General features: G+C 42.8%; 1 protein-coding gene across 1 annotated transcript in view; it reads right to left on the reverse strand.

Moving 5' to 3' along the window:
* The window catches only part of LOC102309231 (protocadherin-1), a 225,868-nt gene that overhangs the window by 34,597 nt on the left and 165,924 nt on the right, over positions 1-25,347 (reverse strand). The gene's annotated exons all lie outside the window — the stretch shown is intronic.

The raw sequence follows: 25,347 nt of genomic DNA on the forward strand, positions 1-25,347 counted from the left end.
ACACACACACACACACACACACACACACACACACACACACACACACGCACTTTATGAAACCTTTAAGCTCCCTCAGTCTCTCTAACTGCTAACACCTTTGAGAGATGAATCACTGTTATTATGATGTCAAATCAATATCAGCTGGCAAATACTAGTTACTAATTTAGCTATGACATAATAATAATCTTTATTTGACTGTATGAAATCTATGACAACCCCACTTGACTCCTCTTATGTGGACCCCCACCCCCCATGCTGTTTTTTACACCACAATCCCCAGTGGGCCGACACCTTATTCCTGACACTGACTACAACCTAAGATGAATATATTAGAAAATTCTTAATTCTCAATTCTTTAAAAGTCTCTGTAAATGACTATAAACCACTTTAAAATCACAGCTTTGGAGGGACAGCCAGACAGAAAGACAGAAAATAAAACTCACAATAGAAAAGTTGGAGAAAGAAATCTAAAAAAAAGCAGTTTTAGAAGGTGAGAACAACACAGTCATCTGGTACTAGTATAAGTATTATCAAGTGATTCTTCCCTCAGAGATAAATATCATATATATAAAAGAAATATGTTGAGTTAATTGCTCCACAAAGCTGAACAAAGATATATGTGTAATGTTCAAATATATGCAAATGTTTAAATCACCATCTCAAAGCGATGTGTCTAATCTCTGAAAGTCCTGCTTGGTAGATTAAAATCACACCCCGAGACCGCCCTGGTGAGTATTTTTCTCTCTGCTTGATGAAGTTGAACTTAATTCCCGACTTTAGTGTCACTTGTGAGGCGAGCCTGTGTGTTTCGGAGGGCACTGCACTGAAAATTATTTTCTTCACACTTCAATTCATGCAATTTACATGTATTAATGTTTTTAATGATTTGACGCTTTAATAAACAGACTGTGAAGTGTCTGAAAGGTCTTTGTCAGTTTGGATTTGACGGAAAGACTAAGCTCACGTAAACATCACCTCACTAGTTTAAAGTGCTGGTTAGCAGTGATTTGACATGTGTGTTATGGCTGGTCAAAATGAATTTGGTTAGTGAGGAAGAGGAAAGTGAACAGCGAGCATTTTGTGTGGATTGTTGTATTTATGCAGGAATCTAAACTGACCATCAATAATAGCAAGTCTGGCCAGCAGCGGGAACACGAAGTGTGAGCACGAGACAGAAAAACAGGGTCAAACATTAGCTGATTGAGTGTCCTCTCCTTCTCACAGCATCGGATGTATTGACAGGGATGCTGGGACTGACAGCCGAGCGCGGCATCTGGAGTAAACTGTCGGTGTTCTCGCTGAAGTCCTCTGAGATCTCTTCTCTGTACGAGGTTTACATTCTTCATCCTCAGTGTCTGCCTCATCTGCCCAAGTGTAACCGGGTCACAAATTATATATTGTTATAATTACACAAAATGTGTTCCAAACCCCAAACTGTGGTATACCTGACTTCTTCTTTGGTGCAACCCTATAAATTTGGGGTACCCCTCTGGGTTTTCCCCTTTTTCATAATTCCCCTGTGGGAGAGGTCAGAGTCATTTCTTTTCCAACACCATTATATCTTTACCCAGCCTGATGTTTCTCATTGTGTGTTTTAGTTCATTTTTGTCATCATTACGCCTGTCTTTACAAGATGCTGTGAATAAGTGGCACCTGTGTATGTGTATAGACACTGCTGATGCTAGCATGAACAGTCCTGTTAGCTTGGAAGTTGTAGTGGGTGGAGCTAACTCTCATCCCAACTGTTTATGTTTGGTTATAGGAGCTGGAGCGGGCTTTTTACCTTTCATTGTCAGACGCAACGCAGGAACACACCGGTTACACGAGGACTAAATTACTAAATGCGGAAAAGTAGTGTGTGAGTGCAATTCCGGGTGTAATTAGTTTCACAGGTGATTTACAAAAGTTTAGCTATTTTCCTTTCTTTGTTCTTTTCTTTCCAATTTTAAATATCGGCCTAATTTGCAGTAAATTGTCTGTTGCCAGCATTAATAAATCAGATCGCACACTTGACTGAAATATTCTCCTCTCGATATTTTGTGACTAGGACACTAACGTTGGTGATTTTCACCCATGAGATGAATATATATCACTTTGTGCTAATTTTTCCCTCTCAAAAATGGCATTTTTATTCATCTCTCAGTTTACAGCGATGCAGGGAGGCTCGCCTTCACTCGACTCACATGTCCCAGGGACAGGGTGGACCGAAGAACAAGCTTTTTACAGTGTTATCCCACGATGGCTTCTTTTTTTTTTTTTTTAAACTTTCTACGACGTTGTACAGGGGAGATAAAAGAAGAAGGCCTCTGGAAAGGTACATTTTTAATGGGATGTTTCTGTTTTTCCAAATTATGATTTTATATTCTGTCACAACTCAGTAGATTCTTTTAAGATTCCACACCCATCTCCATGTGTACAAGTTTTCAGCAGAAGTCTGAGGTGACTCCATTGTCCCGAAACATCATCAGATGCAGTACGAAAAACGTGATGTCAGAGGTCAGGGGACGGTTTGCAAGACAGACGATGCAGCGCGGCATTCTGTCCACACTGTCCTGGCTGAACATTTGGCCTGGTGAACATCGACACATATCATCCACCCTTCCTCCTCAGTGACACACACACACACACACACACACACACATCCACACCTCTCTGAATGGGTGAAGCGATGCAGAAAATGGGATGCAGGTTTGTCCCTCTGCAACCTTCCCTTCCCTCATTTAGATGTGTTAACTTATTTCGACTGAACGTTTATTTTACACTCAAATGATGCCGCTGTATCACTCTGTCACACACACACACACACACAAACTCACACACACACAGCTTCCTCTCACACCAAGTTGAGAGCATTTCACGCTCTATATAGGCCGTCGTTATTGGAAATGAAGAAACACCTCTTCGTTTAAAGATGCGGTTTGTCGCCACATCTCATTTCCACTCGGCCTCTGAGTGTGTTTTATCTTCTGCAAGATAAGCAGGATAAAGAAAGCTCTTATCTGCCGAGTGCTAAGTGGATGAGGAGCTTCACTGTACGCCGTGTACGCGCTGTGTACTCAACTGGGTAAAGCGAACAAATAAGTCTGATACCGGCTAAATCTAATACTGCCCCGGGGCGAATTACACCCAGAATGCAATGTAGCAGACGATTCCTACAGACGAGGAGATACGACGCACTCTGGGCTCAAATGAAGCAGAAAGTTTGGACCAACAGAGGAAAGGGTGAAGGATAGTGTAGTTTCACTCGAACATTTTATTTTGTATTGTTTGTGTGTGTGTGTGTGTGTGTGTGTGTGTGGGAGAGAGAAAGGTGGTGCTGCTCCTGATGAAAGCCTGAACAGTAAATCACAGTGACACACTGTCGACGCAGCAGCGGCCTCATTACAGCTCTGTTTATAACGGCTTCTCAACGAGAACCGTATTATATGATAAAAGTCTGAAGGTTCAGAACACCTTTTTGTTTCAAATGTTACTTATTCTAAGATCAGCGTTGTCCAGGCCAAGTTTTCGCACTGATAATCAGCAAAATAAACTCAATATGCAACAATTAAAGCAGCTCAGGAAAGAGCCAAGCAGAGACAAGAGAACGTTGAATCAGTGGAATCGGTGACAGATAATCATAACCCTGCAACCCTCGTTTTTCCCGATCTGCTTAAGAAAAAGCTCTGAGGACGTAGCGCTAATTTTACAGTGGAAATTGGACACACAATCAGGGAGGCTTGTTAGAATTTGTCTGAGGCATAAAGTCTTTATCAGGAAGAAATTCGGGCCTGCTGATGCTGCCCGATGAGCCAGAGTTCAAACAGAAACTAAAGTGGACCAACAACAGATGTTCACCTAGATTAATAAAAATCTCCTCCATCAAAGCATATTTCTTCTTTTATTTTTAGCAGCGTTTCAGACATGAAGTGCTCTCACCTCTCATTCATTTTGAATGGGGTGAAGTCACGAGTTTCCAAACTGAATGGTGGATTTGTTGCTTTCGCCTCACATGTACTGAAAGATTAAAAGAAACATAGCTTTTCAAGTGCCAGCAAATCAAATCACATCAGCCCCGCTGCCGGTCAGTCAAATCGTGCCGTCCAGACAGAGCGAGGCTGATTTTTGTGCCTTGTATGTGATTGGTTGTTGCTGCTATGATGATTGTGCTTGCAAAGATATCCTCCCAATCATGATGCACTGAGACGTGTCAATGCTAATTTCAGTCCAACGCATATCTTCTTAACTATCATTAAAAGAGTTTCTCACATTGCTTTGCAGCTGATGGTTCGTTGCCTGGACAGTCCAGGCTCCTGTTGCATAGATAAACCTTTAAATTATTCATATCCCCTCATGTCACTGGGATTCCTCACTCTTTAACACCACAAAGTCGCCCGCTTTACATCACTAACAGTCTTTTGTTGCTGCTGAATTTCACTCACATTTAACGATCTCCGATGGCTTACCTAAGAGCCTTGTTGTTTAGAAACCCCCACACGGATCCCATCTTCACAGAGACTATGGGATTAGGATTGGCTGTCCATCAAAACATTACATTACACTGAATTTAAAGTTCAGAATAAATCCTGCAGTAAAAACACAGCTCAACAGTATATAAACGTAGACCAATCAGATCCATTTTTCTCTTCTTCTCAGGTGTCTTTAAACAGCTCTGCCTGTGGCAGCCATGTTGTGAGTCATCATCGTCAACAGCAGCAGCAGCAGCTGATCAAGTCCCCGAACACGGATCTGCCAGCGTTCACGCTTAGTTCAGGTTCCATTTGATCGGTTTGGACAAGTGCTCTGGGAGAGCCTGTGTACCTGCTGCTGCCGTGTCATTTCCTGTATCAGCTCAAACACACACACGCAGGCGTGCACGCACAGACACACGCGCGCACACAGTCTCTAATGGACCCGTCAGCACGGTCAACATTGCAGGAGGCAGACGCAGCTTCAAGCCAGATGTTCAGACGGATGGAGCGGTGTGAGATTCAAGATGCTGCTGCGAGGACACCGAGGGCGCCCTCATCCTACTCGACCGATCTAATTGGCTGGCACCGACCAGAGCCAGGTTGTCAGAGTCACCTCCATGCTTGTTAGATATGGAGATTTACGGGAAGCGGGGACCGAGGGAGGGGAATTATTTGAAATGTACTTTGTGTGTTTAACCTTAGAGCAGGGTGATGTGTGGAGATGAAATCTCTGTGTGGAGCGAGCGCGCCAAACACACAAATAAAGGAAAAACCAAAACAAACACACAGAAAAAGAAATGAAAGCCTGACATTAAAAAAGCCTTGAAAAAGTATTTTCACACGGAATTTCAGATCTGTGCTCTATGAACATTCTAGGTAAACGTCGAGTTTCCAAAGCTAATGACTCTTCTGCATTCAAGTTTATGTTTATAAATTTTGCTTTTATGATACATTAAAGGTCTTTTAAGGACATTGAATCCATCTAAACCGTCGGTCAATGCAATGTTTTGTGGCATTTTTAAATGACTCCATAAAAGAAAGCAAAGAAAACTGAGTGAAAATGCTAAAAGACCGTCAGCATGTTTACTTGGCTGTGGAATTATTTAGTCAAAGCTCACAAAAACATGAATTAAAGGTTCATTTTTGACCTTGAAAGCTGGAGTTGACAAAACAACCAACCTAAGACCCATACTCTGCATTTTTTTCAGGGGTTTCAGAGGAAAACTGCAGTTTCAAAAGTACATGTGATGAGTGAGGTCACAGAGGCCAACCACAAGTTAGACCTGCCTACATGCACGTCCTGTTATAGTCACGCGAAGCCGACTCTGACCTACAATCAGAACGCAAACAGTCGACCCCTGCTGGCCATCAGACAGAATGCAGGTTTAAGGCTTTTCTGACATGGTGCACAGTGTATAAAACATGAGCTTCATGCTTCATATTTTAAGAGAGAGTTGTGGCACTCTGACAACCCTGACCTGGAAACTGAGAATTCCTCATCAACAAATATGGTGGTACAAGCATAACTCTGAGGTGGGAAAAGGGTTTTAAAAATGTATTTCAGGGCAAAGTCAGCAAACCTTTGTAACAAAGACTGAAGACTTTTCTTCGGGCTGAGTTGTTCTGAGCAGCTTTTGAAACATCTCCAGTGCAGATGCACTGTGCAAAAAAACTGAACTCTGTCAGTTACATAGAATAATATGCAGGTAAAAACATAACAGCACAATATTCTTAGTCATCCATTTAAACAATGTGTCAGTGTACCTGCATAGCAGCTGTTCCAGATGAAATCTAAACTGTAACAGCCTGTCAAGCTCATAATTCCATCACACTACCAGCATCTAACACAATCTTTGATGCTTAAAAAATATGATTTCAGAGTTTGGACCTAATCATTTGGTAGTTTAGTAATAAAATCTTTAAAATCCCACTGCTGTCAGCCAACGTGGTGATTATAATGGATGGCAGATGGTGAGCGGTGCAGGCGTACTGGTCTGGTTCAGGCGTAGTTTAGCCAACATCTCTCATATTCGGCACTGGAGCTGAGAGCTGCTTCTGCTTCACCCTTCTCTGTTTCCATTACAGTTGGTTTGTAGATTTGAAGCCTTCGCCATTGTAATCCTGTGCTGTGCCGACTTTAGCGACACTGCCAAAAAATTCCTCTATTTCAGGCCCTCTCCGACTGATTATTTGGATTGCCGACTTTAGCGAGGCAGTCTATAATTTTATGATCAAAGAGTTTTTCCCTCCGAAAGACTCGTGGCCTCTCACCCAGTGCATGCTGGGAAAGAACTATCCTCGGATGGCTTTAAATGCAAAATCATTTTGTATAATGTTTCTAAATGCATCAATTAAACAATCAATTAAAATAAAGAGCTGAAAAATCCATGATTACCTCCAGCCTCTGTCCTCCTGCCCACATTAACGCTGTTTTATGGAGCTCTGCGTGAAGCCTCAGTTCAGTCAGGAGGCACGTTATAATTTGACATCGGCGACGAGAGTGAGTGAAAGACATGGTGGAGGCTGTTAAAGAAAAACCCTCACTGTCATGTGCATGAAATGACGGGGCGGGATAATGAAGGGACTTTTATGCAAAGCGGAGGGTGTCGCGGCGAAAGGCTTGTGCTCGCTCATCTCTGCAAAGCTATAATGATGCATGAAGGGCCCCTTCATGTTTATGACATGATTGTGAGTGATTTATTGGCACCCCATGGTAATTAACATCAGATTATCTTCTCTGGGAAGCTGTGAAGTCTCACTTCGCTACTGCTGCCATGGCAGGAAGTTCACCGCTGGCAGTTAACAATACAGACAGGAGCGTCTGGAGGGCTCCATTAGCACCTAGCCATATGTTAAACAGCAGCAGTTTTAGGTGCCACTGTATCAGCTCTTATCTCCGTGAACTGTTATCAGCCATTATTCAACCAGGCAGCACCATAAAATTCACGGTTTTTCACTAAAATCTGCTCGCGGGGCTGCTGACTGAGCTCCAAAGATGCATCTGTCTGACAAAAGAAAAAAAAGCTTTTAGGCTTAGCCTGAAAGATTCAGATTTATTAACCCTAAACTCATCATTTGTGCTCTACTCGGAGCTTGAATCGGACTGAATAAGTTCTTAGTTGCTCCACATTGTGGGACTATTGTTGTAGGATCTATTGTTTGGATTTGGTGCTATATAAATAAAATGAAAACAAATTTCACTGGACTGAAGGGGGTTTAACTTGGGACATGCTGGTCACTCTGTTCTGCTGTTAGTTACATTTTGCTGGTGTGTCCCTGTAATGCCATTTAGCCAATGGTGAATCATTTGTATGTTGATGGGAGTCGTCTCATCCACCATGTCACAATTCATCAAAGATGAAAATTCATAACTTTCAGTCAACTCAAATGAACACCTATGGATGGACAGTGTTCTCCATCACCTTTAAAACACCGAATTAGAGAATATCTTCGGAATTTTGAGTTTCAGAAACTTGGAGAATCAGCGCCAGCGTACAGTCGGACCGGCTGTGCATCAGTACATCCAATAAATAATTTGCAAACTTACGTGGGAGCACGTGCACGGTTAGTTGTTTCTGAAATAACGAATTCAGAGTTCCGTTCTTTAAAGTACAACATGTGAGTGAGTACAACAGAGAGGGACTACTTTGTGATCTTTCATCATTTTATGCAAGCTTAAATCTTCCTCGTTCTTTTTCTCTGGCATGCCCAATTATCTGTGGGCAGCAATGAGTTACCATCTCAGTTCAAGTGAATAATATACATAAAGGGATTAGTGGGCTTGTGTTTGTGGCAAAAGAAGGAAGTGTTGGGAACTACACTCTAACTACATGAAGTCTTTCTGAGTTACTTGGGCAAAAACTAATTATTGATGAGATCTGACACAACTGAAGAGTCCAAATATGTCAGTATGATTTCCGAATAATGACAACTCTGAAGTGGATTTGAAAAACCAACCCGTTCTCATCACAGGGCTTCAAAAATGTCTGACATTTCAAAGATGCACACAGGAGGCCCTTTGCCATCAGAGTCTCCATGAACCAGTGGCTGCAGGCGGACGAGACAGGAAGTGACAGTGGTTTAAATTACAGGACTGTCAACCAACTGTTTGCTTGTTTTATTTCTGCACTTTGGTTATTACTTGTTATTAATTTCCATTGTGTTATTATTTGACTTGGTTTAAGCATCAGAGCTGCTTGGTTAGGATTAGGAAGACATTGTGGTTTGAGTTGAAACGTGCCTGTTCACATCATCAAATACATATGTTGAAAATGATGCTCAAGGATTCCCAGAGCATAAAATGTGACGATGAGAGCTCCTCACCAAAAGTCTGTCACTAGTGGGAGTGCTGCAGGTCTTTTTGTTACTGTCTGTTTGCAGAGAAATGTAGGAACTCAAACACTGTGACTACTTGTGCGCAGTTTTCCAAATTCCTGAAGTGTCGAGCCTGATGCCAGTGACTCTGTGTGCAGGCTCAATCCTGACTAGATGAAAAGTTGACCTGAACAGGGAAGATGGTGACAACGATGTTAGTAACAAAGAGAACGACGCATAAAAGCTTCACCAGAGACCTAAAAAGCAAAAACAAGGCTGCCGTGGATAGTTTTTGTTGTTTTTAACATTTATTTTCCTTTTTTCAAACAAGCTCTTTGTGACTTGTGACTTCTGTCTACTTGCAACAGGGGTGAGTTAAAGAATGTGCTCCAGCACATAATAAGAGTAGCCTTCAGTACTGCACTGCATCATATTGTTCACATGGCATCCTGGTGACAGCACACAGCCAGTCTGCTGGTCTCCAAAGCTCTGTGCAAGACTTTTATCCACCGCTGCACTGCTGGGTGCTTAAGAACAGACTCACTATTGCTGTGACCAGCGTGTGAAGGCGCTACACCAAACAACTCCCCATCCAAAGCTCAGAGATGACTTCAGCGTTGACGAGTATTTCATGCTCAGGAACAGACGACGGGCTAGAAATACTTACTCTTAGTGTGGCAGGGAGTATTGTTGTATTCTGTAACCTCGTTTGATTTTCACCGCATACTTTTAAATAACCTGTGACCTCGATAACTGAGGCTCTACAAACACTTTTAAAATGGTGATCAAGGCATGAATAATATTTCCATTTGATAGAGACGAGGCGCAGCCATAAAAACACGGCGTCTCGGGTTTGAATATTCAGTGTGAACGTCGTACAACTTCAATGAAGTGTTGGGCTGTGATCGATCTGTCGGAGCAGCTGGGGAAACAGTTCGGTTTCTCTTAACATTAACCAAGCCTGGTTCACTCTGTGGTCTCTCACCACCATTTTATTTTATGCAGTAAAGAAAATGTAAAGCAATATCACCACTCCCTGCGATATATGTAGTGTATCACCCACATGCACATCATTTATTCAGCAGACCATCAAATCTTGCTCTGCTACAAGGATAAACCACTGAAGAACGAAGCATTGTAAATGTGCAAAATCCTGAACAGACAATACAGCAAAGACCTCGGCATTAGCGCAGCGGTAGCATTTTAAGCAGAGCTACAGTACGTCTCTTTTTCAAACCTTTAAAAAGGTAGCAGGAAGCACGTTGCAGGACTCCTAAAATAAGAATTCCTAAAACCTGGGCTCCGACTCTGTTGGGAGTCACTGCTCTAACTGCAAGAAACCTGATAAAGTTCACAGTTTTCCCAGCAAACAAACTCCTCCTGACGTCTCCGCACCCCAAGCTGGAGCAGCTCTCTCTGCCGATCCATCAGCCAGCACCCTGCCCCCTCCCTCCCCCGCTGTGACTTTCCAGCATTCATCACAAGCTGTCCAGCTGCTTAGATCATCCTCAGTCGGCAGTCGCTCGGTCCGCATTATGCAAAATGTCAGCGGGCGAGTGGCGTGTAAAACCACAAAACAACATCAGTCAGTCTCAGGGAAAGAAGCAAACAGAGGATGGAGAGACCCTTCGGTCTTCACGCCTCTGCATCTTGAAAGTTTCCACTTTTCTGTTTCCCTGAAAGGAATAGTGGGCTGGGAAGCAGGCCTCTCAATATTTAAGGTGAAGTATAGGAAATGTAAAAGGCTTTGGAGTGTGTTTGATTCATTATTCAGCGTTAGCCTATTCTCTCCCTCTCTCTCTTTCTTGTGCTGTGTGCAAGAGATAACAGCTCGGCTCCATGCTTTAATTCTTTTGCATAGCAGATTAGAATAGGAGAAAAAAAAAAAGGGGGGGGGGGGCACAAAATCCGGGGGAATATGCGATGACTTTTTTTCACATTTTTTCACCCACTGCTTCTTCTTAGTCCTGTCTGATAAAAACAAAAAAAGAAGACTCGTGACGATGCCAAAGAGGAGCTGCCCTCTTGCACATCTTGCACATCGTTGTCCTGATGTGAAGTCATTCTGTTCTCCCTCTGGTTCCCGGCAAGTTTTCTTTTTTTTTTTCCTCTAATATTTTCTTGACATTTACAGCGAAGACAAGAAAGTGAGGAAGGTGGGTAGTTATCGCCCCAGAGCTCCTCTCAGAGAAACGGGCCTGGAGACGGGCGCGAGAATAGGACGCGGCAGATGAAAGGCTGCCGCTTTGATAGCAACTGAAAGAGACACGGAAAAGACGCAATAATGCTGGAATCACACGAATCTCACCATCACTGTCACCATCATCATCCTCGGTTCAGTTCGACTGCTGATCAGCCCGCTCTTTGGGGGTGTGCAGCACCACAGCGAGACCTCCTCTCACAACTCGCACTCACAATCCAACGCATAATTGGCTTCCTGGATTGACTTCAACTGCTGGGGGAAATCTTTGACAAAACCATACATAAATAAATCCATTTTCCTGTGTTTTCTCTTCCCCTGGCTGCCTGCAGAAAAGGCCTCGTTATATATGCAAATGAGATTCTCCTCCTCTCTCTCAGTCATCCCCTCGAGCCAAACGCCTTACTGGCTCCCGCCCATGCAAATGCAGGCCAGGGCAGAGGATCCGCTTACAAAGAAGATACTATAAGAGAGAGAGAGAGAAGGCCAGGATAGAGGCCAAAGAGAACGAATCCAGGGAAGTGACTGAAGGAGAGAAACCAGAATGAAATAGCAGTGAGGAGATGTATGAAGGAGTGAGTGTGTGTGTGTTTGTGTAGGTGGTTCTCTGAAGGAGATGAGTGACAGAAGAGGGTGAGGGAGGCCAAGCCACAGAGAGAGAGAGGTGAACTAAGCGCAACTAAATAGACTCTGTTTGCATTATAGACACACATCTGCACAACATATGACCATATTTTCACCAAGCATTAACAGACAGCGTAGGCCTAGATGTCTTATCTGCGGATGAAAAAAAAAAACCTTACAGTAAAGACGACCTATACAGATGTGCTGTACAGATGTGCTGTACAGATGTGCTGTATGCGTAATTCAGCACATATTTTCACATTCATTTGTGTAAATAAACCTGAGATATCATCTTCTGTTGATGAATTCTCCTTTAAGATGACAATTGTAAAGGTCACCAGAAAGCTGCTTTGAAAGGTGCATTGTCTTTCATCCCAGCAGCCCTGCTGCAGCCTGCTTCTATAAAACACACGCTCATATCGTTTAGTGTGTATAGTGGATTCATATCTTGCTGCCAGATAAAGCCATTTGTGGCTTGCGACGAAAACTGTTGGGTCACATGAAATCAAGCAGCAGCTGATGGTCTAAACATTGTTTATCTCAAACACACTGTCCTTTTTAAGGTTTGCTGTAATTTCTTTGGTTGCCTGATCAGCCATGACTGCAAAGCAGAAATAAAATCTCTGACTTTTGCAGAAAATATTCATGCACATTTGTGAGAGTGGCAGCCGGCTTCTCCCCCTGCTGCTGTCACCTCCCACTGCAGCATGTCTGTTGTTGTGTTAGGGCTGGTGGAAACAACAGAAATGGCTGCGTGAACTGCTCACTTTCTAAAAACATCGCTTATCTCAAGCCGCCGATTAGAGAAGCAATTTAAACCCAAATAACCCAAAATCTGAGACACAATGATTATATTGCAATATGGGCATTTTTTGTAATTATTAGTATTATTATTATTATTTTGTTAATGGCAGTCGTAAAGACAAAGTAAGCTTTATTTTTGGCCAGAAAAGGTTCAAGAGGTTCAAATTTAATCTTGTTTAAAGAAGCTTAAAGAAGTAAGTATGTACTTAGGAGGCCCTTGAGCAAGGCACCAAATCACCATGTTTAGCAACCAAAGTCCAGCGCAGCTCCAGAAGCCTCCACACTTAGCGAACGGGTCTACAGAGCTTCCCTAATTAGCAGCGACACAGTCTGAGGGCGTTGGCGCGTCCTGCCCTCCATATCGAGGGGAAGAGTCCCGGCGGGTTGCCGGCATCCCGCCTGTGAGATGAGGACGCTGCACGGTGGCCCTCAGAGGCCCCGCCACTGAGCGCCAAAAAGAGCGGACACGCAGTCCTTGTTAAGGTTACAGATTCTGCTGGTGACACACAGATGACAAGGACAATTTACCGCATGGCTGCGTCTCCTCGTCTTTGAGCAGAATGAAAGCGCGCACGCACACACACACACACACACACACACACACACACACACACACACACACACACACACACACACACACACACACTCTCACACATACACAGTGCAAATTAAGTCTAATAAGAGAAGATGAAACTTTGTGATCCCTGTGGGGAAATTAGGAGGTCGCAGAGGCAGAAAAGAGAGGATACACAAAAGGAGAAAAATTAGGAGCAGAGCAACTGGGAATAATAATGGACGACTGGGATACTGTACGCTGTAGCCTGCTACTGCGGGATCCTTAAAGAGCAGGAAACCAGGAGTACAAAAATGCAAAGTTAAGGTTGCTGCTTATTTTCTCAATGAATCCATATCTCGACTATGAAATGTTAAAAAAAAAAAAAACAGAAAAACGTGGTAAAAGCCAAAAGAATCATTTGACATCAAACTGAGAAAAGAAGACATCCAAAAAGCTGGAACCAGCACGTGTGACATCTTTGTTATAAAAAGGAGACAAGGAATGGACTGACTTTTCTGCCAAAGACTAATCAATAATTGCTAAGACAGAAAATCGCTGTATCCTCCAAATAATACACAGAAGAAAGGAGGGCAATTTAGAGCAAAGGGGATACAAAGCAAACACATCACAAGACCAGGTGCTGTAGACTGTGATTAGTCCGGTCACAATCGTAGAGCAATGCAGATGTTTGTAACAGAACCCAGCATGGAAAAGAAAAAAATATGTTTGGATGGGATAGAGCGAGAAGAACATCAGCTCACATGTACACGTATGTATCTCACCTGACCCCATGACCTTAAAGCACAAACTGATTCAGTGTAAAACAGGCTAAAATAGAAATGCAAGAGCATTTTTTACTAGCCTGCTCCTCACTTTGCCATGCTCTTCTGGCAAACGTTCACGTGGATGTTAGTTTGACATCAACTTGAACTTTGTCCTGAGGGAGTGTGCTGGTTTGGAGCAAAGGCATTACCCCAGCAGGACCGTGTGCAGCACCATGCTACAAAAGCTGCCCAGCAGTGGTTCAAAAGAACATGAAGAAGAGCTCAAAGTGTTGATCCAGCCTCCAACCCACCCAGATCCAACTGAGCATCCAAGACAAGCTCAGTCCACGAAACCCACAGGACCATCTTGCTGCACCGTGAAATCTGAACAGTTTGATTTGATTTTTTAAATTTCAAACATTTTGAAATGACGTGAGGGAAGATTAAATAGTTTCTGGACAGGAACACTGGTTTAACCAATTGAACACTGACTGGGAGCCATTAATTACTACAGGAGTCTTAATCAGGTACTAGCTAAACCAGAACACTGGGAGCATCACTGCAGTACAGCCACATGAACGCAACATAAGTGACATTACCATCTCAAAACATTACGAGTTGTATACACAGGTTCACTCCTCAGAGTACAGAGACCTCTAAGCTAAGACTGAATAAGCTAAATACCCTAGAAAGCTATTTTTTACTTGCTTACCACAAGGGGTCGCCACAGTGGGCAGCTCTACATGTTTGATTTGACAGATTTTCCTGCTGGTAACCTTCCAGGATCAAACCAGGGATCTCTCACGTGTCATTATTGGGTGCAAAACATCACAGCACGCAAATGTGCCACATTCTTCCTCCAATAGGTCATAGCTGCTCTGGTGGCTCAAGGAGGCCCTACACAATGTTAAGCACGAGTTTTAATGTTATGCCTTAATAGTCTGTCGATTCTCTTTTAAAATGGGGCTGCAGATGCTTTATTATAAGCATATTGCATTGTAATAGCATAAATAAGGCAAAGAGCCAGGAGAAGGTCCTTTAAAAAAGTCCCTTCCTTCAAACAATATCCTTAAAAACAGCCTAACACGCATCTATTTGAGTAAGTAGGGTTACTCAAACAAATGTTACTGGGGCTGTTTTCAGCTGCATTTTAATTCACATTTGTTGCTCTAGCGAGTACGGGGTGTGTATAACAGCGTGTGTTTATGCTAATGAAGGAACATGCCACCCAGTGCCAAACTGCGGCTCACTAATGTGCTTTTAATAGTTTAATCCCACAGAGTGGAGCCCAGTGACTTATGGATTATGATGTATTAGGAAATGTATACAGATAATATTAAATCATCGCATACGTGATATCGCACTCACGTGGGCATATTTTTATGCTTTTGTTTATTTTATTTATCTGAAAAACCTCCTTTACACACATACACTCACACACCAACCATACAACCCTCAGGACTTCAACTCATCCAGCAGGGGTCAGAGGTCAACAGGAAATGGACAGGAAGTGGACCGTGGAGGACTGTGCTGGTGTCTGACCGCTATAACTGGAGCAGAAGAAGATCTCCCCCTGGACACACACACACACACGCACGCACACAGTCATGCAGCAGACACACAGTCATGTCCCCTAACCCTTTCCCCTTTCTTCACAAAACTACACACAGAAACATTTTAATGCATGTATACACTCATGCACATCTCCTCAAACCATCCCACACACACATAAACACAGTGCGGTGATATAATGTGATGTGAAAGCTGGCCTGCCTGCGTGCCGTTTGCAGTCCATCACACACTTTCTCTCCCTTCGTTTTGCCTCACAGGCTCAACCACACCCATTAATGCACCAATCAGATGCTTCAGGTTATACAAAGTTAATATCAGCCTGAATTTACACCAAAGGCACGGCTCAGCTGTCCTCTTACACGGCAGACGTAAATCACACAAAAGCAGCTAAACAAATGTAAAACATTTTTGAAACATGACGTTCAGGCAGGTTTCATCCCCTGTTGTTTCCTTTACAGCTTATCTACTGTCTTGTGAATGGGCAGCGTGTGTGTGTTTGGCATTATAAACATCACAAGTAATGCCTTGTCCTCAAACTTTGTGAGCATGAGTGTATGTGTGTGGGAGTGTGCTCTGCATTAGAAGCACCGGTAGCACCACTGACCCGTGTTCGCCTCAGTGTGTTTTTATCTCTGCCTGTGTGACCCGAATTGTAAATACAGCATCCTCCGCTAAGCTGCGCATTTTGGTGTGTGTATGTGTGTGCGCATATTGGCCTGTGTGCTGTGAATTATGAGCAGCAGCCACAACCTGACCTGGTCTGTGCATGGGCTGTATGACTTCGGATCTTGCATATCAATGCGCAAGTTATCTCCGGAATACGTGCGCATGTGATTTTTCTTTGCGTGTGCGTGTGAGCCATGCCAAGAGGTTAATTGAGGGGAGGGCCTCTAAACTGTTGCCCAGGGAAACGCACTCTCATCCATCACCTCATTGACTATTCAGCACCAGGCTCTGAACAAACAAACTAATGCCGAATCCTCTCTGAGCTCAAGGGTGGAGGTGGGGAGGAGCGGACCCGCGGTGGGTCGCTATGCCCGTCGTTGGAGGCTCCTGGCTGGGCTGCTGGGGAGGCTACAGCCCCCTGCTCCCCGACCTGCTGGAGCTCAGACAACAGGCTAATCCTTACAGCACACAGAGGAGCCGCTAATAGGAGAGGATTAAACCAACAAATACACCCACTCCCTCTGCTTCTCCTCCTCTTCCTTCTTCATTCCTCCTCCTCTGCAACTTCCTCAGTTCTTTTTCCCTGTTTTTTAATTAATGTTTTTATATATCGATAGATAGTTAGATTTGATATAAGGACTGTAAGTTAGCAGGGTAGTAAGACTTGTGTTCATGTGTATACTGTATATTGTGTGTGTGTAGGTGTACGTGTGTGTGTGCACGCGTTGGGGAGTGGATTATCCAGGTTCCAGGACTCGGCGTTCGCCGGCAGCAGAGCGGAAAGCTTTAATGAGAAGTCACTATTTACTGAGGACAGAATGGGACACACACGCAACACAGAGACTTTACTGTAAATACTCACACACACACACACACACACACACACACACACACACACACACACACACACACACACACACACACACACACACACACACACACATACACACAAACACACATACAGTCCAGTACCCATACGATGATGCACTGCTTCACACACACACTAACCAGTGCAGTAATGGGATTTGGAAGGTTTTCTCTATAAACCAGTCTGCCCTCTTTCTCCTCATTAAGGTACACACCGCACACATACACACAGCTCAGACACTGAAGCACTGCTGGCTCTATGCTGCTGCAGACTTCTGGGCTCAGTAATTATTTGGAATCTCTGTATCTTTGTCTTCTTTTGTTTGTGTGTACCTGTAGGTGTGTGTCTCTGTGTGTGTGTGCTGGCTTGCTGCTAACAGAAACAGTCTGGTTGAGCTTTGAAAGAATGTAGCAGACGATACTTTACAGTCTCAGAAGTTCTTCATCCACAAATTCAGTCGAAGAATTTTTTTTTATTAGAAATGGGTTTGAAATCGTGACCTCGGTTCGATCCAATCAAATCTTGTTTTTGGCATCCAAACCGAGGAACATTACTGCCAAAGCAACATGATTTATATCTGCATTACAATACAAACAGTCTCAACATGAAGACGCAATACGGGTGATTTAGGCCTGAGAATGTTGCCCTCTTCAGGCAAGGAAAGTATAAATTGCTTCTAAATGTATCAGGCAGGTTCACGTTATGTTATACCGTTAATGACCTTTAGGTCCAGCTGTATTTAGCAGCCATGTCACGTTTATGGCACAATGCCACAATTTGACATTACGGAGCATCATGATTTAAAAGGTGTTAAATCATTTTAAATCATTTCCTACCAGAGCAACCAAACAGCTCCTGCTGTTAAAAAAAAAGGGCGATGTAAAACTTTAGCTGCTTCCCTTTTCTGACATTACAATGTGATGCATGATATACCCACCTGATGACTTCAATAAATACAAATGGTTCCAGATTCAACATATAATAATACGATATAAAATGAAAATGATGTCATCTATGCAAACTGATCAAAGGCTCCAAAGACTGGTGCTTCAGTCAGCTATTGCACAGAAGTGATCTCATGGATGAATTTTCACATCCAATCAACGTATTTGTACAACAACAACAAGACGAAGCTGGAGGTTTTTTTTAATTAAGGCTAACCAAGACAAAGTAATGGAATCACACCAGCCACGCCACCAATATCATTTAAAAAGGTGAGAAGGAATAAAGTGGATAACAGCCACAGGCCCATTTATTATGTTTAAAATCAACACAATCATTTTGATCTGAACTACACACCAGTGAAGTGTTGCTGCGTCTCACTGAGGACCAAATGTGTCCACAGTCAGACATATAAACACCGGCCAAAGCACTCAGCCTTTGTGATCATTCCTGCCACAGTGGGTGTCTCCAGGAAGACATTTTGCCACGATGAAACGCAGCGTGGCGTCAGTTAACAGGTTACAGATGGTTATTAGTTTATACTGTATGTGGAGTAAGAAGGATAGCACTTATTTGTGGTATGTAATGCGTGGTAGAGCGTATGAGATGAAGTAAATTAAACTCGTAGTTTTGCTTTGGGCAATAAAAATTTTTTCTGTCATTGAAATGTGGAAATGTGAGGAAAAACTACTTCCTGCCACGAGGAATATTTGTCTCAGAGGAGGAAGTACATCTCAGTGTTTCCCAGCTGCCCTCTCCACTCAGACTCGCAGTGCTCTCTGGGCGCTCGTGTCTCTTTATAAGGTCCATTTTCTCCAGCCTGTTTGAGCTCAGTGAGTCTGTGTGTGGTTAATAAACTCTCTGTTCTGGGTTATTTTCAGATTCTCTGTGTGGAAACAGCAGAGCAGGGCCTCACATTCTGCAAAGTGCTAATTTCTCATCCACAGCTAACACCTGAAAACAGTGCATAAATATATTAACCCTGCATGCAAACACTGTGATGACCTTTTGTCTTGCAACATAATCCTTACATTAGTCCTGCCTCAGACCTCACCAAACCCAAGGTGATAGGTGAAATGGTTCACTGAAACATTTCACCTAACTCTAAAGGCCGTTACACACAAAACGTGTTTTTCCTCCCCACTGTCACCAACAAGTTTGCTAGGGTTCGTTCTCTAATGGTGTGTTTATTGAAGAATCAAAAGTGACTGTTGATGTAAAATCATACTTTATGAATAAAACTGAAGGGAAATTGCAAAGTGGCTCACAAACACTACCTACATGCACAGCTGAATCCATGCTTGCAGAGCTCATAACTTTTTTAGACTTTTCCTTTGTCATTCTGCACTAACACACACATAAACGCACGTATACACACACACACACAGTTTTGCTTCCGTCACTTCAGAGGACTTAACGCTGCCCTTAGCCATAACTACCGCTTGTTTAAACTTAGCCTTCATCTTAACTATTGTAAACAAGAGTGATTGAGTTGTGGGATCTTTACATTTTCGTCCTCAGAAGGAAGACGGGTCCCCACAAGATGAGTAATCCGAGCAGACGCTTGCAATACATGCGAGCAGAGTAATCATAGCAAATTGACGGATGACTGCACCGCCACTTTTTATCTGTTTCTACACGTACAGACATGAACACGCTCATGTGTCGTGGTCTCTAAAAACTCCCTCTCCCACCCTTCATCTCTCTCTCCCTCCATCCTCTCCTGTCCAGAGAGTTAGATGGTGATTAGCGTTGGGATTCTGGGACTCTGGCCTCAGTTTTCATTAACAGCCATAAACACAGTTCTGCTGCACCACCGAGACCAACCGCAGGCTTTGAGTGTGTGTGTGTGTGTGTGTGTGTACATCTGAGGAAGCTTTGTCGGTGCTTTGATGAGAGAGAGAGAGAGAGAGAGAGAGAGAGAGAGAGGTGTTGTTTATCATGGCAGTAATTAAGGCTGCTGTTCGGCTTTAATTAAAATATAACAGCGGCACCAAGTATGGACTGGTTCTCACACGCACACAAAAAAACCACGCACGGCATCTTTAGCAGTCTATTTACCACAAAAGATAAGGTAAGACGACCACACTCTGAAAGACTTCCAGGGCGACACACACACATACACGCCGCTATCAGCCTCACATAATTGGATCTGATCCAAAAGCGACTTGTGACATCTCCTTGATCCTCTCACTTGAACCCAAACACACCTCGAGCTTCACTTTGGTCCATGTTCTCTCTGACTTTTTAATGGTCTGTTCCAAACTCTACAAGCTTATTCATATTTATTTATTAAGGCAGCGTGTCCTCTCTCTGGTGGGGCGGTAAACTGATTAATCCTGGTCTTTTTCACACGCTCGACTTGCAAGATTACAAGCCTCGGTTGTCGAGGTAAAAAAAGAAGAAAAAAAGAGAGAGTGGCTCGTGCAAAGCGGCAGAACTTGGGTGCACGTGCGATTCTGGTTTGTGTGAGTTCGCTGGTGCTACATTCAAAGGTGCAGTGGAGATTCATTTTGCTCTCAGCTAGTCAGATTACTGGATCGAAACAGCTGAGCCAATCACAGGCCAGTATACCAGCGGTAGCTCAACAAATGGTGAGAGTCTACAGAGAGATAACGTGGCTTTTCCAGCTGAGTGTGTCGAAAGGCCAAACCACATATGGTTGTCACTTTTGGTTGGCTAGATAATTATGCAAATTTTAGCTCCTGTTATATAATAACTGAGGGAGAACATGTGCTGATGCTCTTTTGTACAGAACCAGCCACAGAAACCATCATGCATGTGGAATACATGGAATATGTAATATTTACAGCTTCATCGAGCTTTTATAGCTGAGGCTTATTCATGGTGTAAAGTTCTTCAGACACCGGACACGTAAAGTTTGCGTTTTAAATATATTTCGGACTCGCATATTCTTAATGCAGCCAAATTTCACAGGACGACCTTGCAGTGCTTATTTTTTCTGACCAAGTTAGATTTTTGTTTGCAAATAACCAGACCTGACCAATCAGGCCACAGCATTTGGGAACAAGTGCACTGATGATGGAAATCCTATTTGACCTCAGACACAAAGCTAGGTGCTGCTCGATGTTATTTACTCTCTGAAATGATTTCTCTGCTTCCTCAGCTCAAACTGCCCCACCGGCATCCTGAAGTACGGACGAAAGCGGCCGTGAAACTCCTGAAAATCTCCCTGCCGCTGCCTTCTCCTGAGAACTGGGTGCATCCTGAGATTCAGTTTCTAGCTTTTCTTCTTTAGAAACATCAGGACAAGCTTCATGTCGACTCTAGTTCTTTTTTTTTTTTTTGCAGTGCATTTTTTTGGTGCATATGTACGTTACAGGACAAATTCAGATCTGAAAAATTCTGAATTTCCTGTCATTTTGTTTACAATGTGCTCGGTGTGTAAAACCGGTGAGAAGCAAAGCTCCACAGTACATGAGAAAAATATACAAATCTTTGAGACTCCCGACATATTTTTACATGTACTGTTTTCCAAAAACGTTCAGTTTTCAGCTTCATTTACTTTATTGGCTTCTATAAGTATATAAAAACATGTCTATTTACTAACTAATTATATTCAGTTCTGTGCTGAAAATGATTCATTCCAATCTAATATAATATGAGTGTGACCTGTAAGGAAAGTGCAGTTTGTCCTCATCCAGACGCGAAACTTTAGTTCTATTTTAAATCACCAAAACAGCCACCTGCAGGTGTTTTATAAAGAGCCTACAGTAACATAAGACTGGTGCAAAACTGCCTTCATGTTCAGGGAAAGACATTTAAAAAATATAATATGAATCTTTTCATGGCATCCGTTTGATCTAAAACAGGGAAAAAACTATTTTGCACGTTTTGCATACCACAGACCTAAAACTCGTGGATGTCAGTGACCTGTGCAAAGGTGTGGACGGCTTACGGCTGATAAATCAACTGCTTGTCATTCTTTTTTCTGACCTGAGCTGAAGGTAAACAGCACCTACGATAGGTGGACCAGAGTTCAGGAGATCAGTGACCCCACTCGGGTTCAAATCTCTGGATTCTCAAGAGGTTAAAGTCAGCTAGAATACTCAACTGTGCACCCACAGGCACAGTATAGCTGATAGAAATTTAGTCACATAGTCCAAGTGACAGCAGCTCACGTATATGGGCTCAGAGGGGTGTGTGCGTTTGTGCGCGTGTGTGTAACCAGGTGTAGAGCTGTCACTGAAGGAGAAAATTAGTCAGAAAATGACAGCAGCGTACCTGAGTGAGCAGACACAAACTTCAAAAAGTTTGCAACGACACACATTTCACAGAAACTTCACACACGCACAGACGCGCGCACACACACACGAAGCTATTTTCACTGCGGTGAAGCCTCAGTGACTGCATGATATTTAATTATACTGATAAAAAAAGACTAAGCGCTCTGAGTCGCTGTCCTTTTCTTTTCATCTCCAGGTCAATTTGAACGCTCGGAAATGTTTGCATTTCACATCCTTTGACCTTTGATCCTCTGAGTTTATTCTTAAAAACTGTTCAATTGCCAGAACAAACACTGAAAGTTAAGGTCAAAGAACGGGTCTATATCAAGCATGAGCCCCAGTGGTCGACTCTTTATGAACCAATGGGCCACGTTAACGACGAGCTAGTCCATCTCTATCCCTCACAGTCATGTGGTACATGAAACAGTACCCTACAGCGCAGCATCACAACCCTCAAAGAATGGAGTCAGTGTTGCACTGACACCAAATATTCAGATTACTGCACCATGAGTTTTTCTTGAAGTGCAACTATTCTTGAGTTGACTGAACCTGTTGATCTAAATTAAACCAGCTCGTTGTTGGATCTTCGCATCAGCTGAAATTCTTTTAACTTGATGAGACCGATGCGGACAGTTCCCCGTCTTTGTACTCACGCCTTTCACTTAGAAGGAGGAGAAAACATTTCAGCACACTCTCCGGGGTGATGCCAATAAGTTAGGGATAATCATCAATATTTCGAAAAGGTTTAAGAAGATTGGGCCTTACTTTAGATTCCACAACAGTCATGTAGAAACATGAGCTAGTTTACTGAGTGCAGGCTCATTAGAGAGGGTTTACTCATCAACACTGCAAACATGTTTATGCTTTCCACGATCAATAATCAAGCAGCTTGAGATGATACATAATTGTGCAATTAAAACTTTGGAAGCAAAGTCAATATGATATCCCCGCTGAGGTCTCCCGTGAAAATAGATACGTTAAGGTGTCTCATACAAGGTGCTCAGGAACAAGAGCAAACTTTCTGTGTGTGTGTGTGTGTGTGTGTTGCTTTTGGCTTCAGACGTGCAGAAAACAGATGAAAAGAGAAAGTAAAGCTGCGGTACATGATATCAGCACTTATTTATTTTAATAAAAACCTCTGAATACAAAGTACATTCACATGTACAGTAGCAAGCCACTGAGCTGCTCTGTTGGATTTCTACAGCAAACCAGTGATCACTACAAATATTCAAATTCATACACCATTTTACAACTTTATATCCCATAAACATACCGCTATAAGTCAGAATAAACACACTTTTGTACTTACAAACAAATAATCCTGGTTTTCGGCTGTTATTCATTTGTTACTAAGCTGTAGCACTAACCAACCAACCAGCTGAGTCCTACACAAGTCTATTTACTGGAAGATACAAGAAAGAAAAGCTCTGACTGGCAGGTCAATAAGAGCTTCAGTCGTTAATGATTTGATTAACAGGTCGATAAGGAGTCTAACTGCCTGAATGACAGGATTCACTGGCAGTTAAATCTTAAATGGCCTAAAAAAAAGGAAATCTCCAAGCTATTTGTTGTTAAAATGAGCTTTTTAGGACAGGAGGGGTAAAGGAGGACGTGGAGCTGACTGTGGTTTGGATATGGAGCAGCAGCAGAATTTAAACAGAGAGATCATGACAGAATGATCGCGTCTGAATATTCATGTATTGCGACACAGTATATACTATGATAAAGTTATCAGTTATCTTTTGGTGCTTGTAGTTCTTTAGATAATAATAATAGTTCTGGTTTTAGATACAGGATGATGGTGTTTGCTCAGCACAGCAACCGGAAGCAGAACAAAGCTGCTGTTTTAATTCCATCGAAAAGTTTTTCAGGAATTCATCAACCAATTATAAGAAAATGCTCATAAGCTTCAAATAAGTCCATTGACTTTACTAAAAATGTCTCATTTGATAAAACAGAAATTGAATGTGCAAAAAAGAAGAAAGAATCAATAAATTCTAGTAAATTTGTAATTATCCAAAGATTTGTTTTATTTTTCTCTGAATTTTAACCTAATGACCTGTAACTTTATCAGTAACCTGAATAAAAAAATGAATGAATGCATCGTCTTTTTCCTTTCTTCTTCATGCAGCAGTTTTCTCCAGCTTTCAGTCTCTGAGCTCGGCTCAACTTCTACACTGGAAACATAGATTAAACTGATTTTCATTTTATCATCTGACTCCAGTTTACAAGACAAACAAGAGGACATCTGAATGTAAGAGTGTGGCCAGTCAATTCTAAATCAATTATAAAGGAAGTGAAGTGGCAGGAGTGAGTTCCTGTCCACCCTGACAAGCCTTTCTGTCGGCCTGTGAGAGAAAGCAGGTTGGCTGATTATCTGCCAATCACCCTGTCCTCCGAACCCTGACTGTCACTCATCAACTCCAGGCACGGGGGCTACAGAAAAAGGAAACAAAGGTCAATAAATCTTCTTGATGCATTCTCAATCATCCAGGAAAGTAAATCTCCAAAAGTTGACTCTGTTCATCTGGATGTAGCGTTCTGTGGGAGAAACGTTTCGTCACTCATCCAAGTGACTTCTTCAGTCTCAGCTGACTGCAGGTTTCCCCAGTCTTATAAACAGTTCATTTGCATAATGACTGAAACCAGCCCACTGAGGGAACAATGGGCTGGGAGGTCAGTTCCTTAAACTGTTAGCAGTCGGACGTACCGCCCACGGGACATTGGATGGTTTAGGGGACTAATAGGACTGCTAAGGGGTTAATCGTAATTATGCAAATTCTCATGACCATTGATCAACAACCACTGACCAAAACCCACTGACCAAAGCCCACTGATCAATGGCTATGAGTACCATTCACAGAGAGTTAGGGAATGGCTGCAATCACAGCATTGTAAGATGGTGACAGATGTACCCTTAGGCCCCCTCCTCGATTCAAAGATGGTCTTTCCCTTTTCACGTAAATGGCCTCCTTGACTCCACGCTCAAACCAGCGTTCCTCCCTGTCCAGGATGTGTACATCCTCATCATTGAAAGAGTGTCCACTGGCCTGTAGGTGTAAATAGACTGCAGAGTCCTGGCCTGACGAGGTAGCTCTTCTGTGTTGTGCCATCCGCTTCGCCAAAGGTTGTTTGGTTTCCCTGATGTATAAATTCTGGCAATCCTCCTGGCACTTAACAGCGTACACTATGTTACTCTGTTTGTGTTGGAGGACCCGATCCTTGGGGTGGACCAGTTTTTGGCACAGCGTGTTTTGGGGTTTAAAAGCCACAGAGACCCAGTGTTTAGAAAAAATGCATCTCAACTGCTCTGATATTCCTGACACATATGGGACCACT

Source organism: Haplochromis burtoni, unplaced genomic scaffold (assembly GCF_018398535.1).
Source record: "Haplochromis burtoni strain Fernald_Lab_line unplaced genomic scaffold, NCSU_Asbu1 Contig_150, whole genome shotgun sequence".
NCBI classification, from domain to species: Eukaryota; Metazoa; Chordata; class Actinopteri; order Cichliformes; family Cichlidae; genus Haplochromis; species Haplochromis burtoni.